This window comes from Hemiscyllium ocellatum, chromosome 1 (assembly GCF_020745735.1).
Source record: "Hemiscyllium ocellatum isolate sHemOce1 chromosome 1, sHemOce1.pat.X.cur, whole genome shotgun sequence".
NCBI classification, from domain to species: Eukaryota; Metazoa; Chordata; class Chondrichthyes; order Orectolobiformes; family Hemiscylliidae; genus Hemiscyllium; species Hemiscyllium ocellatum.
The window spans coordinates 81,571,827-81,586,515 of record NC_083401.1 but is presented as its reverse complement, the minus strand read 5'-3'; positions in this window follow the sequence as shown (position 1 = coordinate 81,586,515).

The window sequence follows — 14,689 nt, the reverse complement described above, 5'->3', positions numbered from 1 at the left end:
TCTGAGCAGATGACTTAGAGAGCAGTCAATTCAGTTACTTACACCAGATTATTATAGCAGATAATAATTAAATTTTACATTAATGCAGTTAAACTGATTATAATATCATGCAAATGTTACTTATTTCTTTACTTGAACAAAATGAATTAAAAGAATTTTTGATTTAGAAAAACGTCCAATAATGAAACATTATTTATTTATAGAGCCTTTCTAGAGAGGGTAAGATACATTGTGCATTTTAAAGTGCGTAAAAGGTATGTCACGACAATGAAAGGCTTGCATGCCAGTTATGGGGATCTTCTGATAAGCCAGCAGGTTAGGGTACATGTGGCACAGTGGTAATTTCCCTACCAGTGAACTAGGAGGCATGGGTTCTAGACCCCCTCTCTGGAGGGGTGTCTCAAAACAGTCGGATTAGAAAGCGTCTACAAGTAGACAATGAGGGTTTTAATTTGTCTTTTTTTGCTGAGTTAACTGATCTCAAACCAAGTCACAGTAAGGAGAATACATTGGCATTAGTAATCTAGAAATAGAAACATAAAAACAACTCAGTTTCCTGCTCCTTTATGAGTCCTAAGGAAATTGCATCTGTGAATTCTCTGTGATACGAATTCCATTTTAATTCCACAATTGCCTCATACCTGAAGAATGGTTCATCAGAAGTGCCAGTTTGCCTTTGCCCTCTGACCTTGTGATGGAGGTCACTGAAAAAACAGCTGAAGAAGGCTGTGCCTAGGACACTAGGACACTACCTGAGGACCTCCTGCAGAAATGTCCTGAAGTTAAGATGATTAGCTTCCAATAACCACAACTATCTTCCTTTATGCAGTTGTGATTTCTACCAGCAGAGAGTTTTCCCCTTAATTCCCATTGACATTCTCCCCGTGTCTGTGTGGGTTTCCTCCGGGTGCTCCGGTTTCCTCCCACAATCCAAAGATGTGCAGGTTAAGTGAATTGGCCATGCTAATTTGCCCATAGTGTTCAGGCATGTGCAGGTTAGGTACATTAGTCAAGGGTAAATGTAGAGTAATAGGGTAGGGGATTGGGTCTGGGTGGTATACTCTTCAGAGGGCTGGTGTGGACTTGTTGGGCCAAATGGCCTGTTTCCACACTGTAGAGATTCTATGATCTATTCTTTGATTTCAGTTTTACAAGGACTCTTTGATGCCAAATACAGTCAAATACTGCTTTAATGATAAAGGCAGCCACTTTCACCTTACTTCTGGAATTCAATCCTTTTGTCTATACTTGGACCAAGGCTGTAACAAGGTCAGGATGTGAGTGGCCGTGGCAGAACTCTTGGTGAGCAGGTAATATCTTTGCAGGTGTCATTTGATTGCACTGTTGATGGTCTTTCCATCACTTTGCTGATGATGGAGAGTAGATTGATGGGATGGTAATAGATCAGGTTAGATTTGTGCTGCTTATGCGCACAGAATAAATCTATCTGCCAGTATTTTGGCTATACTCGAACAGCGAAAGATGATGCTATTTCTTGAGCACAAATCTTCAGCATTATTGCTGAAATGTTGTCAAGGACCATAGCCTTTGCCGTTTTCAGTGACTCCAACCATTTCTTGATGTCACATGGAATGAATCAAATTGTGTGAAGACTGGCATCTGTCATGCTGAGGATCTTTGGTGGAGGCTGAGATGGATCATCCACTCAGCACTTCTGGCTCATGGTTGATACACATTATCTTTATCTTTAACTAATGTGTTGGTTTCTCCAACAGTGACAACAGGGAGATTCTGTTAGTTTTTGTTCATAACTGGACGTGGATGGATTGCAGAACTTAGATTGACTCTGTTAGTTGTGGAATTGCTTAGCCCTTGCTGCTTCGGCTGTTTGGAATGTAAGTAGTCCTCTGCTGTAGCTTCACCAGGTTGACTCCTCATTTTTAGATAAGCCAATAGTGCTGCTCCTGACATGGCCTCCTGCACTTTTCATTGAACTGGAAATCATCTCCTGCCTTGATGTTAATGGAAGAATGGGGAAAATAACTGGCCATGCACAAATTGTGGTTGAATACGATTCTCCTGCTGATGGCCCACAACATCTCATGGATGTCCAGTTTTGAATTGCTAGGTCTCATTTATCATGGTGATAACTACACAATGGAAGGTATCTTCAGTCTGAAGACAATCTCCACAAGAACGATGCAGTGATCATTCTTATCAATACTGTCATATATGGATATATCTGTGACATGCATATTGGTGAGGATGAGATTAACTTGGATTTTCCCGCTTGTTTCTTCCCTTACCCATGTTGCAGCCCCAGTCTAGCAGCTATGTCCTTTAAGACTTGAGCAGTTTAATCTATAGTGGTACTACTGATCCACTCTTGGTGAAAGACAATATAGAAGAGCACTGATTCATTAGTCTGGGAGGGAATCAACTGTGGGGTGTGTTGGAGGGTCGGGGAATGTTGTTGGGTGCAGTACTGTACATGGTAATTAGGAGCAAGTTTTCTCACCCATATTTGACTCCATACAATAAGATTTCTTGGAATTTGGGTCAATATTGAGGACTTTTAGAGAAACTTCCTTCCAATTTTACACCACTGGACTGCTACCTTTTCTGGGTCTTTTCTGCTAGTGAGATAGAACAAATCCAGGCCTGGTGATGGTGGTGGCTGTGTGTGAGGTATGATTCCCGAATATGACTATGTCAGACTGCTCCTCCACACCTCCCTCTTGAACTGTCCCAACTCAACACCGCCCTCTTGAACTGTCCTACCTGTCTATCTTCCTTCCCACCTATCTGCTCCACCCTCCACTCTGACGTATCACCATCACCCCCCACCTGCACCTACCTATCGCATACCCAGCTATCTTGCCCCCAAACCCACCCCCTTCCATTTCTCTCTCAGCCCCCTTGGGCCTCCCCCACCTTCCTGATGAAGGGATTATGCTCAAAATGTAGACTCTGTTATTCTTCAGATGCTGCCTGACTGGCTGTGCTTTTTCAGCACCACACGTTTTGACTCTGATCTCCAGCATCTGCAGTCCTACACTTTTCTCCTGCTGCTTGACCACTTTTCTGAGACAATGCTCCCAGCTTTGGCACTACCACCACCACCACCCCTTCCCCGTGCCTCCCCCCCACACACACACCCACACTGACGTCAGTAAGGAGGACTTATTGGTGATCATGGAGTCTCCACCAATGTCATTTTCATTTCTTTCTTCAGGCTTTGTCACAGTTTTGATTAAACTGTTTGTTTTGAGACCTCCCATTTCAGAGGGTAGCAAAGAATGAAACATACATAGGCCAGACCAGATTCACATGGCAGATTTCCTTTCCAAATGGCATTAGTGAATCAGATTACAATCGAAAATGATTACATCATCACCCTTTAATTATAGAGTTTATTGAATTAAACTTTCACTATCTGCCACGATGGGATTGTGAATGTATGTTCCCCTGGTGTTACCCTAGAGTACTAAATTTTCTAGTCCAGTGACATAACCGCTGACTTAACTGCCATCAACAATATACAGAACACCAACCTGCTGTTGATTTCTGTTCTGCATCGATTGAATTTGATACTTAACATGTCCAATGTTGAATAAATATCTTAGCAACAGAGCTAATTGCTCAAAATGCTACTAATCAAAGCATCAATCCAGAGACTCAGCTATATGCTTTGGAGGTATGGCTCCAAGTGCCACCACAGCTGGGCACCTTAAATTTAATCCCTCAGTCTGGAAATACAAATATAATCTCATTAATAATCGTACCAAAATCACCAAAATCACCAAATACCTCAAGAACCCATCTGGCTCACTAATGTCCTTCATGTCCTGCTGTCTTTATTTGGTCTAAATACGACTCCAGACCGACAGGAACGTGATAGCCCCTTAACTAAAATGGCAGAACAAGCCACTCACTTGTAGGCACGTTTTCAAGGGCGAATAAGGCATGTCTTATATTCCAAAAGGTGTATCCCAAAAACAGATTTTTTTTTAAAAATTACAAATTAAGCTAATTCACCTTTAATTTCTGTATTCATTTCATTTGTGTAATCTAGCAACAGGATTGATAAGGAATCTGACCCTTGAAGAACTACTGCTGATGTAGGTACTTAACAAGACCTTATTCAGTCCCAGGTTACAGATCATTTCTTATTCATTCCAATGACTGATGCTGAAACTCTTTAATGCTTTGTAAGTCACGTACCAAGTTTTATGTTTTGCTGAGATGATTTTCTGCATCTGTAAACAGTACACAAAGTGCTGTAGCCATGGTTAGTGTCTCTCTCTCTCTCTCTCTCTCTCTCTCTCAAGATGACAGCAGCATTTGTTCTCCCAGTATTTGCCAGCCGAGCTTGCTGTTTCCTGGTAACCAGCCAGCTTCAGCTGCTGCCACTCATGTCGGAGGTTGTGCAGCTTGGAGCCAGGCCTTTTGGTCCCGTTGCATGTTAATGGCATTCTGTAAGGGCATCTGCAGTCCCACCAACCACTGGCAGCCTTTCACTAGCAACCATTGAAGTGGTACTGTATAGGAGCATAAGGCCAGGCAATAGCACACAGAGGACTGACAGTTATGGAATTGCTTAAGATTATGACTGGGTCCTAAACGTAATATGGGATTTCTTTTGGATAAAGTTATTGTGGAATGGATGTTTTGTCCTGATTTTTATTTCAGGAATGTGGTCAAAAGGGCCTTGGCCCATGACTGAAGGGCAAAAAGGTATATTAAAAGAAATATAAAATACTGGCAATTCCCAGTAGGTCAGGCAAACACTGCAATGAGAAACAGTTATCATTTCAGGTCAGTCAGCTTACACCAGAACACTTGAAGGTCATCTTCCCAAGATATTAACTGGTTCTCTCCATAGATGCTGCCTGACTTGTCGCGCATTTCCAGCATTTTCTATTTTTAGCCCAGCTGGAACATAGATAGATTGGCTGCCTCCTCCTTTCCACCTTCTCCTGTTGAGATAGTCACTGAATGATATGGTAAGGGCTGTGCCCTCATGTTGATCAAGGATGGAGGAAACAGCAACCCCCAACTTGAATCAGGGCAGCCACCCCAACAGAAACTGGAGGAGTCCTGCTGCTTCAACACACAAACATCTGCTTGCGAATGAGTCTCATGGCAGGGTGATTACAAGTGCCGACCCTTTGTGCTTTCAGAGGAGCTGATGAATGGTGCAGAATTGATAGTCCTTGGTGTCTAGCAATGACCTTCAGATGGTGACTGAGCACCGTGGAGCAGAAGGATGGAACAGAATAAAAGCATCACGGCTACTGCCAGAATGGCAAGTATTCACCAGCATGATGTGCTGAGTGTAATTAATTGACATCTACACACCAAGGGAATGGTAATCCCTGCAGGTATAACCTCAGCATTGAGTCCCTCCAAAGCCATGTGTATACAGCCAATGGTACTTTGCACAATGGGCAAATTCACTGCCCTTTCAAAGCAATAGGTTAACTGGACCTTCCCCTCTCTGTTCGAAGAAAAAGTGATAAAGTCCCTTCCCCTGGTGTAAATACCTTATCTCTCAGGTACCAGGACAGTGAATAAGGAGTATTGATCTGATCTTACTTGAGCCCAGAGGTAACCAGATTAGAAGAGGTTTTGGCTGCCGATCACCTTCCAAGTTAATGGAGGCGATGCCCTCACATTGCTCTGATGCTGTCGGACTGGTTATAGGATGCCACCAGTGTTCTATCTGAACCTCATTTGTGAATCACAATTAACGTGCACCTTGCTCCTGATCTCCCTAAAGGCAAGATGGCAGCATGGTGGCTCAGTGGTTAGCACTGTGGTCTCACAGCTCCAAAGACCCGGGTTCAATTCAAGCCTTGGGTGACTGTGCAGAGTTTGCACATTCTCCCCTGTCTGCATGGGATTCCGCCAGGTTCTCCAGTTTCCTCCCACAGTCCAAAGAAGTGCAGTTTAGGTGAATTGGCTATGCTAAAATGACTATAGTGTGCAGGCTAGGTGGGTTAACCATGGGGAATACAGAGTTACAGGGGTAGGGGGTGGGCCTGGGTGAGATGCTCCTTAGAGGGTCAGTGTGTACTCAATGGGTTAAGTAGCTTGCTTCCACACTATAGGGATTCTATGAAGAGCAGTTATCGCTGGGAATCCCAAACTTGATGAGGCCTTGTCCTCTTCTTCCTTCTGTGAGTAACTTGTTTTCACTGCCAATGCTCTATCTCCCTCTCAGATGACTAGGAAACAATAGTATAGCCAGAGTGACACCCAACAGTTTCCTCAAATGCAGCAACCTGTCCTGCAATCATTAGCAAATGCAAGCAAAACACCCAGCCCTTCCACAAATTCAAGCAGAGCTTGTAGAAAGTAGTCAGCAACTAAACTTCCCTTTGGGTAGAGTTTGTGTGAAATCAGACAGGAGCCTTTCTGCTGTTAAATAGATGTTTAGCTGTGAATTTAATAGCAGAGAAGTTTAGCCACAGCTGTGAGGTGGAAAAAAATAGCACTGACGTCAAGTTTAATGCTGAATGATATTGTGATCTGTCACATGTCTGAAATATCATATAGTCGAAAAGTGTGGTGCTGGAAAAGCACAGCCGGTCAGGGAGCATCTGAGGAACAGGAGAGTCGATGTTTCGAGTATTAGCTCTTTGCTCATGCTGCCCTCATTCCTGATGAAGAGCTCACCTGCTCGCCTGCTCCTCGGATGCTGCCTGACCGGCTGTGCTTTTCCAGCACCACACTTTTCGACTCTGATCTTCAGCATCTGCAGTCCTCACTTTCTCCTGAATGATCATATAACCAATCTTTCCAAATGGCATTTCAACCAGGCCCTGGAACGAAGTGAACGGAAATGGCTGTTTCCCAGTAAATGGCATCTGTAGCCCCAAACCTCCTGGGAATACACAATGTCATTTTGTGATATAATGTTAATCAGGGAAAATGTACCTGTATTTGCACTGTGTCCTCAGAAGCATTGATGCTGATAGATATGGACTTCCCATCAACTCTGATGATTTTGCTAAAATTTATGTTTCTGCACAGATATCCAAGCTGGACTTCAGCATTGTCCCTCCTGTTAACAAACAATGAATATATGAATTAAGAGCTGAAGGAGGCTATTTCACTATTCCTTTGAGACTGTTCAACCATTTAATAAAATTATTTCTGACCTTCCTGAGGCTACTACTCTACTTCTCAACCTATCCCATTGCTCTTTGACTCTTGTTAGTTTAGACTCTAAATACAGCTGCCTTAACGATATTCAATGACTCTGTCTCCAACACTCTCTCTGTAGAAGAGAACTAAAAAAATTCCCAAACCCACTGGAATGGAAAGATTTCTCCTCATTTTGGTATTAAGTGGGTGAGTCTTTATTTTTAAACTGCCACCCTGAGTTCTGGTCTCTCGTACAAATTAGGTCATTTCAGCATCCACTGTGTCACATCGTCTCAAGAATTTGTACATTTCAACTTTTCATTCTTCTGAAGAACAATGTTTCTGCCTAATCTCTCCTGATTAAACAATGCTTCATCTCAGGAATCAGGAGGGAGAAAGTGAAGACTGTAGGTATCCTTGGTGGAGTGGGAGGGGGAATTGAAGTGTTCAGCCATGGGGCAGTGGGGTTGGGTTGGTGCGGATGTCCCAGAGATGTTCTCTAAAACGATCTGCAAGTTGGTGTCCTGCCTCCCCGATGTAGAGGAGACCACATTGGGTGCAGCTGATACAGTAGATGACATTTGTGGAGGTACAGGTAAATTTCTGTCAGATGTGAAAGGATCCTTTGGGGCCTTGGACGCATCTGTTCCCAGGATGACCAATTCCACCATAGAAAATCCCAGATGGCCTCCTTCTTCAAAGACTGCAATTTCCCCTCCCACGTGGGTCAGCAATCCCCTTCATTTCTTGTACCTCCACTCTTGAACCCCAACCCTCCCAATGCAACAAGGACAGAACCTTCCTGGTCTTCACCTTCCACTCCACCAACCTCCGTCTTCATTGCATCATCCTCTGCCACTTCCGCACCTACAAATAGACCCCACTATTTCCCTCCCAACCCCTATCGGTGTTCCAGAGAGACCATTCCCTCCATAACTCCCTTGTCAGATCCACGCGCCCCCTCCAGTCCTCACCCCATTCCCAGCACCTTCCCCTGCCACCGCACACACTCACCTGCACTCACACCTCCCTCCCTCCCCCTTCACCTCCATCTAGGGCCCCAAAGGATCCTTCCACGCCCGACAGAAATTTACCTGTACTTCCACAAATGTCATCTACTGTACCCATTGCGCCCAATGTGGTCTCCTCTACATTGGGGAGACAGGATGCCAACCTGAGGATCATTTCAGAGAACATCTCTTGGACACCTGTATCAACCAACCCCACTTCCCTGTGGCTGAACACTTCAACTTCCCCCACCACTCCACCAAGGGCAGGTCCTGGGCCTCCTCCATCGCCATCTCAGAAATAAGTCAAGTGAACCTTCTAAGAACTGTCGATAATTCCTTTAAACCCTTTCTTAAATAAGGAGACAAAGCCTGCGCACACAAATACAGGTGTGATCTCACCAATGCTGTATCCAACTGTAGTGAACATCTCTGCTTTAATGTTCCTTTCTCTTTGCAGTAAATTACAACATTCCAATTACCTTCACAATCACTTGCTATACTTGTGTACCAAACTTTTGTGATTGATGCACCAGGATGTCCAGATCCCTCTGTGCCTCAGAGTTCTTTAATCGCTTTGCATTTAAATAATATGCTCTTTTTCTGTTCTTCTTGTCAAAGTTAATCTTTCCCACAATATTCTCCTTTTCCCAATTTTTTTGCCAATTCACTTAACCCATCTCTATCCCTTTGCAAATTCTTATGTCCCCTTCACTACTTACTTTCTTTCCTATCTTTGTGCCTTCAGCAAATTTAGCAACCATACATGTGGCACCTTCTCAAATGTCTTCACAAGTGATGTTCATATAGAACGCTGGCAGTATCTTGTAACCAGTCCTGCAGAGAAACTGTGAGGATATCATTCCCAATGGCTGTAGTCTAACAGACACATCAACAGGTTCACCTTTATCCACATCGGTTGTGACCTCCTCAAAGAACCCCAACATCTTTGTCAAACATAATTCCCCTTCCACAAAACCAAGTTGATTATGCCAGGTTGTGTTGAGAACTTCTAAGCATTCTGTTATAAACTCCTTGATAATAGATTCCAATATCTTCCCTATGACAGAGGTTTAGCTACATGACCAAAAGTTATTGGTTCTATCTGCTTCATTTCTTGAAGAGAGGAGTCACGCTCGCTATTTTCCAATCTGATGGCACCTTTTCACAACTGAAGGAGTTGTTGAAAATTAAAACCAATTCATTTACTATCTCCGTAGCCATTTCTTTTTTGATCTTCGAACAAAGTAGTCTTTGACGATATTCAGAACAGGAGGAAGGGCTTCCTCTTGGCTCGATACACTGATTGTCATCTCCACAGTTGTATGGTTGTTACCTCCTGACATTCTCTTTCAGCTTTTATATTTTGATGTATATAATGAGTATCCTTAATTATTTGTGTATTCTTTCATGGGATGTGAGAGATGCTGACAAGGCCAGCATTTGTTGCCTATCAATAATAACCCCCTGAGGGTCATCAATTTAGAATGGTAAATGAGAGTGAGGTGACAGGGTAGGAAAAGTACTACACTGAGCATTGTTGGAGCTATAAAGGGGTAGTGTTGAAGCAGACTCCATTGCAATTTTTAAGGGGATAAATACGTGAAGCCCAGGAAATGCTGGTCACTGTCATTTGTTTGATTTTTTTTAACAAAGAACATAATGGACTGAGAAGCTTCCTTCTGAACTGGAAACATCAATGTCTGTTTTTTTTTAAACACTGAAATCTATGTCCGATTATTCTTAATATCACTCACCACACAAATCCTCCTTCCACACTCTATCCCTACCTCCATTCTGGAAAATATTATTCCGCTTTCTGGTTGGGATATCTGATTGGCATAGAAAAGTTGGACCAAAGGGTCTGTTTCCATGCTGCACATCTCTATGACTCTATGATTCTATAACTGCACTTTTAAAATCCGAACTGTCTAGCCTTTGGCCCTTCATATCTCTGCTTCTACTTTCCTCAATAGCACCCTGAACTCCACCTTTAGCTGCCAGTAAATCAGTACTTTCTCTCTCACCTGAGTGTTAATTCTACAGTTCTTATCTCTGTTCCATCTAAAGAATATTACAGATGACCAATTAAACTAACCACCAGCCGATCTGGATGGACAATTTAACACACTATCAGATCCAGCTCTCATTTACCAAAACTGCTTATCCTGGAATACAAATGGTAACCACTGCTTTTTGTCTTGACTGTACATATTTGTTTAAGCCCCTCTCCCATCTTCTCTATGCTCTCCTCCAAGTGAGGAGCTCATGGACCTTTTGTCTCAAAAATCAAGAACATCTAATCATGCCTTTGGCTCATCCATCCTTTCTACTAAGTTACCTACTCAACCTGCTGTCCCCTTCCCTAACACTGCTCGTCTCTTTCTCTAGTTTCTTTCTTATCTAACATCAACTCCTCCCCCCCACCACCGCCTCAATCTTGAGTGATCTCATTCTCCCCTAATCTGATACCCCAAACCTGCTTCCCACCAACCTCTCCTCCTTGTATCGACTTTCACTGACAACATTAAGAATCTCTTCCTTCAAGTATTGTCCCTCTCCTGAAAATTTGCTGTCATCATTTCTCTTCTCAAGAAGTACGTTTCTTGACCTCATCAACCTTGCAAGTTGCAGTACCATTTCCAACCTCACTTTCCTTTCTCAAGTCCCTCTTTTCAAATTCCTCTGCAGACCCACAACTCTCCCTGTTTTTTGTGATCTCCTCCCGCTGCATAATTGCTGGAAGACAACCTGGAGAATAAAACTTAATCCATTCTCTGAATAATCCAGCTAAACCCAGTTATTCAGCTTCATTAATAAGTGCCAATTTCCTAACAATTCATATAACAGCACATTATAAATAGCTGCCTCACCTAGAAAGGCTTTGCTGGATAAAAATACGGTAGGGCAAGCTTCTACATATAACGTAGGTGCTTGTCAGCTTTTATCTTTTCTACAAGTGTCTGTTGTGAAGATTCCTGCATATTTATGTTTCCAAAGGTAAGCTTCACAAATTTAAAGTGTTCAATTATGCCACGTCAGTGCCCTAACCAGTAAAACATATCCTGAAGTATTTATTACAGTTAGTAATTCGGTACATATGTTCGATATAAATTAGAAGCTCTAGTAACATAAGTATTTGATATTTGTAGTGTATACTTGAACTTCCAGGCCTCAGGTAGCTGAATTTTCCAAATACATTTGCAACAGCAGCCATTCACCCATCAGGTCAAGCGCTGCAACATGCTGGATCTGACAGCAGCTCTTCTGTCGTTTACTCACCTTATTAATTTTTTATCATTTACCCCGTTAATGAAAATTTACTGGGAAGAAAATGTCTACTCCATTGAGAAAAATAAGCTGTCTCAGTTTTTCTAGTCAGAAATATTAAGCCATTCAAAGAAGCAGTCAATGGCTGGATTAACAGAACTAATTACTTCATTCAAAACAGTGTTCTGTTTTCACGGTGAGACTTGTTTGGGTTGCAATGGGCGTAAGTGAGTTGCCTTCAGTAGTTCCACACTTTATCATTGGAATAATTCATTCATTGTTTATATTTCGTTAAGAATTCCATGAAATATATACTCATTAGAAATTAGAAAATGTAAACTTAATTGCATTCTAAAGAGTATTTGACTTTTTTCTTGTTATTTATTCATTCATGGAAAGCAGGTCTTGCTGTCTGTGCCAATATTTTTTGCCTATCCCATATTACACACAAGGAGGGGATGATGAGTTGCCTTCTTGAACTGCTACAGTCCCTGGGATTCATAGGTGGCCATTAGGGAGGGAATTCCTAGCCTCTGATGTGCTCTTGTGGCCTTGGTATTTTTTATGGCTGTTCCAATTTAATTTTTGGTCAATGCTAACTCCCATTGTGATCGCGTTGATGCAAATGTCATTGACTGTCAAGAGCAAATAGTTTAATTCTTTTGTTGGGACTGGTCATTGCCTAACACTTGGATGGCATGAATGGACCTTGATTTAGTGCCTACACATATTTACACACAGTGGCTCCACAAACAGTGCAAACTGCTAACATTTATGCGAATATATGCAAGAGTATTAATTTATGCTTTTGACTTGTATTTTATGAACTTAATAAAATCAGTGTTGTATTGTGATCTGTAATATTGACACTTTTATAAGGTTTCACAGCTTCTGTAATTTGTTAAAATTATACTTTAACTGGATTTGACATAATATCTTGCATATTTTTAGCTGTGTTAATAACTACTGTACATTCATCAAAGTGACAAAGTTATGAAGAGTTGTAGCTGTGGTACTAATATTAAGGCTGTATTTAAGTAGATCAATCCCTAGCTCTTATTAGGCTAAGAAACAATGCTGTGTGAAATCCAGCATTACTGAGCCTAAATACAAAGGCAGGCCTGGAGATGGGTGGTACTTCCAGGTAGGCAGAGATTTCTCACATGACCTTGTGTTTTTGAAGTTCCTTACATATGCATGTACAGTGTGGAAACAGGCCCTTCAGCCCAACAAGTCCACACCGACCCTCCGAAGAGTAATCCACCCCTGACTAATACATCTAACGTAAGCATCCCTGAACACTATGGGCAATTTAGCATGGCCAATCCACCTAACCTGCACGTCTTTGGAAACCCACGCAGACACGGGGAGAATGTGCAAACTCTACACCGACAGTAGCCCGAAGGTAGAATTGAACCCGGCTCCCTGGCACTGTGAGGCAACAGTGCTAACCACTGAGCCACTGTGCCACCCAAAAGTACATGATATTTGCATAAGTACACCAGTAAATTTAATGAAGTAAGGGTGGACAGAATGTTTTAACCCCTGCCAGGACCTTCTGTGGTCAGGTCCCGGTTTTAAAGGGAAGATGCACAGTCATTCACTCATTCCAAACCAAGAGGATCACTGGAGCTTATGTTGCTCAGCACCACTCACCCTGGAGAAGTCTCACTACAAGGAGAAAATGGCCCCATTGTTCAGCAAAGCCACACTTGAAGTCCTACTCCGGGTTGTCCAAGAAAAGCAGGAGGTCCTCTTCCATCGGGATGAAAGCACAAGAGCCTCCTCTCAGATCAAGGTCCATGGTATAATCAAAGGTCAGTGCACGTAGGGTTCACCAAAAAACTTGGATCTGGTGCAGGAGGGATATTCACACTGTCCTAAGCTCTGCAAGGGTAAGAGCCTATTGATTCACTGGAAATTGACACTGCAAGGAACACTCAGTCGAACTGAGCCAGTGCAGAGCCAGTTTGGTAGGACAAATCACTTCTTGTTGTCGCGTTCTACCAGTTCCCAATCAGTTTGTTCACTCAGGTGAGAAGCTATGCATTTTTCTGAAGGGATTGTGCACCACTGCAAAGACATTCATCATCTCTCTTTGTCCAACTGCAAACAAAAACACAGACATCAGGACGGAGTGGTTCCCTCCTGGCCAAAGGATACCAAGTTGTCACATCCTCATCCATTTTGAAGAGCAGACTGCTGAGCTGGCAGGGGACTCCTGTGCTAATGCAGAAACAGGACTCTCACAGGAAGTCAATGAGGACACCTTCAGGCTGTGTTGTCAGATGTGCAGAAAATGTGAGTTTGTACAGTTAAGGAAGTGTGAATGTTCAGCAGCTAAATCTTTCTCTAACCCCTCCAGGTACTAGTCATCAAAAAGATGAGGAGGTGTCCTCTCTGCAGAGACTCCCACCCCTCCTCAGCCTCAAAGCTTGAGCACCTCCAATCCCAGCACTGACAATGTTGAGGAGACTGTAGGAAGGCACTCACCCATACCCTGCACCTCCACAGAGACAGTCAGCAGGGGGAGGGGCGCAAGCCAAATGAGGCTCGGACACTCATTCTCCTGGGCACACCACAGGCACAGGTTCACCACCATCAGAGAAAACAACACCTAGCTTTGACCCTCAGAGGATCGCTGGAGACTAGGCATCTCCTCAGCACGATGGCAATGATAAAATCTCTGGACTTGATCGTAAGTGACATGTTGGAGATGCAGAAACTTGCAAGGGGAGTGATGCCAGAGGCTCTCACTAGACAGAAATCAAAAGATAGAGGAATCTGTCCATAATTTGTCCATTGTCAGGGCCCTAGTAAGTTAGTTCTTGAATATTTTCATGGAAGGATATGAATCACCTTGGAAACTGAAGTCCTGAAGTACACACATTGGTTTAGGCACAAGTTCAGACCTGCACATAATAAAATTTTAGCCAAGGATACAGTACATCAATGTCTAGGCAAGGGGCCAGAAGCACCATCACTTCTCTCTTTCCAAGGAGTCATTGGGTACTCACACTGAAGTGCAGCACTAGCCAGACATCCAGTTCTGAGAACAATCCAGAGCGGCCCAGCTGCTCAACCTCCCTCTTGGCAGATCAGGTAAAGGATGGAGCATGAAAGAGCGTGCACACCTGTACATTGGACGGTCAGCATGCCAGGCCCTCTATATTCTCAAAAGGACAGGAGGAAATTGTTTGGAATTATCTTGCCCATAAATTAAGGCCCACAGTCATGCTTCCTTCTGGGAACACAGCACTGTGGGAATACGTAATGTTGTGTTGGTGCAGACACAGGAA